This window comes from Gasterosteus aculeatus, chromosome X, assembly GCF_964276395.1.
Source record: "Gasterosteus aculeatus chromosome X, fGasAcu3.hap1.1, whole genome shotgun sequence".
Taxonomy (NCBI): Eukaryota; Metazoa; Chordata; class Actinopteri; order Perciformes; family Gasterosteidae; genus Gasterosteus; species Gasterosteus aculeatus.
The window spans coordinates 7,761,232-7,766,909 of NC_135698.1; the positions used below are offsets into that span (position 1 = coordinate 7,761,232).

The window sequence follows — 5,678 nt, forward strand, 5'->3', positions numbered from 1 at the left end:
GGAGCGGAGGGATCCAGGTGGATGGACCTATTAGGGTTAGGAGAGTGAGCTATACTCAAAGCAGCAGCAGCAGCTTCTAGTTCTAGGCGCTTTAGCTTCACCTCTTTCTCTGCGGCTATTTCTAATGCCATTCTTTCCGCCTCAATTCCCAACTCCATCTTCCGAATAGCCAACCTGTGACTATATTCTGCATCCCGCTCTTTCTCCTGCGCCTCAAATTGCAAACGTGCTAGGCGTAGCTTATGGCGGGCCTCATCGCTTACCTTAGGTGAGGAAAACGGAGAAAATCGGGGCACTGTACGAGGAGGCTTCAGATCGAAATCAGGGGCCTCATCTAAAGGAACGGGTTTATCCGCAACCAGCCCTCCATCAACTACCTCTTCCTCACAACTGTCCTCTGCGCTAGAAGACAAGGAATGTGAGACAGTGGCCTCATTAGCAGTCGCACTGCTGTCCGTACCAAGCACTTTTTTGCTTACCAACATATTTACAACCGCTTCCTTTAACTCTGCCTTTAGCAGAACTGGTGAAAATGCAAATCCAAAATGTGCCGCAATGGCATACAAATCCTTTTTTGTGCAGTGATCAATCTGCTCCACAGAAGGATCATCAAGAAAACCCTGAAGATCAAACATGCTCATGTTGTCTTTAACTCAAATTAACCAATACTACCAGCCTATTTGACGTGTGTACTGCACACCAACACTCATCCAACCTGTTGCTTATTAAGGATCAACAGATCCCGGACGAGCCCCCATTTTATGTTACGCTCCCTGGTGGCTCGACCTGGAGCGCAACATAAGGGCAACAGGTCAAAGCAAGTGAGGCGCCAGCCACACAAATCCACCACACAAAATGTAACAAAAAAGTATTTATTTTGCAAAAGTGCAACACAGGGATCAACAAGGACTTTCAGTGGCACCAAAGAAAAGAACCTAAACAAACCGCCCCTCATTGACCGGTGCTTAGCACCCAAAAGTACAGTGGGTGGTGCTCACTCTAGCCTAGGGTACTAACAACAGGTACACCTACGTGTATGCAATATGTAAACCCCGGAGTATCTTACCTGTCCTCATTGACCCTGTGCACACCACCAAAAGATATTACCACAACTACCACAAGACAGTGCTCTTCCAACCGAGAGCCCAGCTCAACACAAAATAGCCCTCCTCTCCTGAAAACAAACATTGACTATATAAAAAGGAATGGTTGATGGGAGATCTGGAACAGGTGTGGTGATTGGATGAGGGGGACCAGGTGTGCACATCTGTGAAGTGAGAGAATGGAAACAGAAGGGGGAGACAAAAACACAAACCAACAACACAAAAAAAGAACACCATATCTGTAGACTTATTCCCTTATAGCACTGTACGTAACACGCACAAAACATGTAAAAAACTGTCAAGTATAGCCAGATTGGCTTGTTGACAATCAGGTGTGCAAGCACTGAAAGCAGCGCTTTCTGTCCAGCCAGATTGTTTCACCTGTGCATTTGTCATGTTCAGTGTTGCTATTTTTTTCTTTGTGTATGTTATGTGGGTTTCAGTTTTATACTGTACACGTGCATGTACTGTAGGTGTGTTTGTTCTTTTAGATTACATTACATGTCATTTAGCAGACACTTTTATCCAAAGCGACTAACAATAAGTGCATTCAACCATAAGGATACAAACCCCCGGAAGAGCAGGGGTCAAATGGTGAGCGGACAGATGTCAGACAGACAGACAGGCAGAGATCTGAGCCGCCACTTGAGTATCCGAATGAGGGAAGGAGAGAATTAGTTGGGTGTCATCGGCATAGCTTTGGTAGAGGAATCCATGTGAGCGAATGACAGCTGGTGTAGAGTGAGAAGAGGAGGGGTCCCAGGGCTGAACCCTGAGGAACTCCAGTAGTTGTGCGTGCATCTCTACTACAAGGCGATCAGACATCCAGGCAACCTGAAATTGAAGTATCTTTTTCTTTAAACCAAGCTAGTCTGCTAAATTAGTTGTTGATTCTACTGTTTTAAGTTAATTTGATTGCTGATTTAATTTAGTTCCTGCCGTTTTACTGCCAGTACTCTCTGTTTGAAGTTATCTTGGTTGCTAGTTTGCTCTCTTTCAGTTTTTTAGTGCCAGTTGGTGTTCTAGACTCTACTATTAAGTTAACTGCCAGTGTGCCCTCCTAACTTTGCTAGGTTTGACCTGATGTACGTCTGTTTTGCCTTCTCTTCTGAAGCAAATAAGACTTGAATCCTTAAACTCTGTTTGTCAAAATACCACATGGTGATTGTTCACTGATTAGGGTGTCAAGCAATTGGTGATTGGCATTTTAAGGAGTTTCTGTCGAGGCCAATGTACCTTTTGTCTCCTATACGACGGGTGAAGGGTCAACGCTGCCGTAGCCAACTTCCACTAACGGGCGAGTACTTAACTAGAGGTCGAGTGAAGCGTCCTCCTCTTTAGACTCTCTCTGCCCTCTTACGACACCACAGACTGGAAAATCCCCTCCGGCTGCCATGAGAGCCACCATGTGAGCATCAGAAAGGAGATGGCGTAAATATAAACAACCTGATGACCTGCTTGAAATTCAATCTCTTCTCTCCTCTCTCAATCTGTTGCTCACCACAGTGGGCGCAGACTTTTGGAGCGCATTTGTATGCTTTTTGTCCTGCTTTGTATGTTTTTCCACATGCCTCACAGTATTTCATAGCATCACAGGGGATGAGGGCATGGACGCTTCCTGGCCGCTTGTGCTGATCAAAACAATATTTCGACTTACATATGCGTTTACAATCACCGCATTTCTGTGTTTTACCTACATGTGTACGACACTCTAATGTAAAACACACATTACACAGATGTTCACAGCTGTGGTATAGTTGAGGGTCATAGGCTTGGTAGCAATACCGGCATACTTGTTTTGCCCCAAAAAAGCCTTGCTGGTTTTCAATCAGGTGATAATGGTCATTGTGTAGATATAACCAGACTGTCCGGGGATGAGGCGCCTCGTGTGTTTGGAAACACTGAAGTCGTTTACGACCTGCTGCAGCATGGTGGAAGATTATGATTTTCACACCCAGATGTCTTTCAAAAGCATCTACATCGGAGAATGTAGATGCATGTATGATGAATGTAGACATGTCTGGATGATTAAAATGTGCTAAACAGAGCGAAAAGCACAGGTTATTATCAGTGTTGTCAGGGGTGTGCAGAAACCGACCCTTCTTTGATAATATCACATCATATTGTACATTGGCTAATTTTAGATAGCCCCCACCGTTTCTATTTTTACCTACGGTGATCACTAATTCCAATTCATCATCCGTTATAGCCTCATCATTGCTCTGTATCACTTCTGCAATTTGCTCCATAAACAAGTCAGAGTTGTACGACTCGTTTACACGTAGAACAGCTTGTATATCATTAGCCAATGAAGGCCCCCGTAACAAAACGTTCAGCACACTACCAGCCGGAGAAGCCTCTACAGCTCTATCAATTACACCCGCCACTCTTTCTCTGACCATGTAGGGGATTTGCTCGAGGTCAGTAAGATCCACGTTTCTGAAATCAGCCCTTTGTCTAATCTCAAATGCATTGAATGAAGGCATCTCTCTCATGGTGACTGTCCTTCCCTCTATGCCTGAGGAGGTCTCACCCCCCTCATTATCTCCCCTCCTCCTCATGTTAGTGTATCATCATGCCCCCCTTCTGTTCGGGCCTGCTCCCCTGACTGCTTGACTGACAAGGAAATGCTGCAGGGGGTCTGTGACTATGAAGAAGACAGTACTACAGTAGAAGCAAGATCGGCAGAGTGTGTAACCCCATTTCAACAAAACAGAGCAGGTATACCCACAGAACCCACGGTTGTGATTGTGCACCCGAGGGACACCGCTAACCCCTTTTAAGTAGAGTTGATAAATGAAATCAGTGAACTGCGTCGTTCCGACACCGCATTAAAATAGATAGTAACCTATCTATGTAGGAAACAAGAGGAGGCTAGACAAACACAGGACGCCAACGGCAGCTTCATAAAACAATACCTGATCGCTCAGAATGCATCCAGTGAAGCTATCATAGCTCTACTTACAAATACATTTTATCCAAGGTAATCTACTAGGCAGGGTGTGGGGTGGTGTCTAAATAAACAATACAGATGTGTAGTATGCCTCCCCCCAGAAAAGTTTTGAAGAGGGGCACAGGTGATATACAACGATCAGGGGATAACCATAATAATAATAATGATGATGGGTATAGGGTCCTGTTACAGAATACAGAGGAACAGCTTAAAAGCCTACAAGCACTGGTGAACAGATCACACGTTGATGGTGCTGCTGCTGCTGCTGCTGCATACCCTGCAGAAGCTTTTCATGATGTTGACAGAATTCATTATACAGAACAACATTCATCGTATCTGCAGTATATGCAGACTTGGTCAGTGTCCTAGACCCTGGGTTTAATACCTCCGGTGCAAATAGCCATGTGTTGGATCATGCAGACGGACCACTTGTGTACACAGACAATGATGCAGGGGCATACAAGTTTATTATTTAAAAAAAAAAGAAAAAAGTTCAACAACAATAATCAATAAAATACATAAAAAATATTTGATATTGTTCCAGTTACCTGCAACCCCCGTTTGACAGCGACGGTCAGACGACTTTTCCCGAGATGTCGAATCTTTCAAGAGAATTATAAAATCACCATGAATGATTCGTCAAATAATAAATATATAGAAAGCTTATATCATACTGCCATTTTCCCTACCTGTGCCAGCTCCCTGGTTGGGGCACGTAGTCGTTGTTGGTAGACAACTGAGTGCAGCAATCTCCTTTTGCAGTTTTTCAAGACTCACATGTATAGGCGTCGAGCTGTCATCTATTTCTAAAAGGTGTAAATACCTATTAAAAATATATATAAATATATAAAAACAAATACGAATCACTCGACATAGTACAATCTTTAAAGCTTTTTTTAATTTATTTTTTATTCATACCAATGTGTGTGTGTATATATATATATTTGACAATGAAATAAGTACTTACCACATATCTGGTCCATTGCTCCCCCCTTGTAGTACATCTGGCTCTCAATGGAAATGTCTTAAATGTGAAGATGCACCAGTCTGCCAGGGTGTCAAGAAGTGAACCGCGGCTGTTACCACCTAAGGATCCTGTTTTTCACACACACCCCCGGGTCTCAGTGGGGGTGGGGGTTCATCTGTTGATTAAAACTAAACAAACTGCTCACTGTTCACCACATAAGGACACTGTTTTTTCTCCATCCCTGGGGGCTCAGGGAGGCGACCCATTCTCAAGCCATTTAGGGTTTAGCACCGTTTGGGTGCTGAGTCACATGATGCGGCACTAAGTCGACACATGTGTTCCCCGTTAAAACTTAAGATGTATGTTTTCCTGAGGGTATAGGCCTTTGTGGCGATCAGGGCTTTCCTCTGTTAGGTTACAAAGTGTGTCCTGTTGGCTAAAAAGAAGATAGCCCCCTAATTCATGCATTAAGCTTTTAATGGTGAATCTGAACAGAAGCACCAGTGTCTCACTGATTTGTGGAGGGGCCTCTCATACCATTGAAGAGAAGAAGAAGACAACGTTTGGGGGTTGGCACCGGCTGGGGTGCTGTGTCACATGATGCTGCACTAAGTCGACATATGTGTTCCTCGTTAAAACTTAAGATGTCTGTTTT

At 44.0% G+C, this 5,678-nt stretch overlaps 1 long non-coding RNA gene across 2 annotated transcripts; it reads right to left on the bottom strand.

The window, feature by feature from the left end:
- Positions 1 to 861: 861 nt before the first annotated feature.
- Positions 862 to 5,130, bottom strand: LOC144383651 (uncharacterized). Of its 2 annotated transcripts, none has more exons than XR_013451073.1 (4): positions 5,024 to 5,130; positions 4,746 to 4,879; positions 4,605 to 4,658; positions 862 to 1,267 (listed from the first exon to the last, which is right to left on the bottom strand). It is a non-coding gene; the product is annotated as an uncharacterized LOC144383651 (long non-coding RNA). The 2 variants fall into 2 exon arrangements; XR_013451074.1 differs by having other exon boundaries at positions 4,746 to 4,862; positions 5,024 to 5,126.
- Between the last annotated feature and the right edge of the window lie 548 nt (positions 5,131 to 5,678).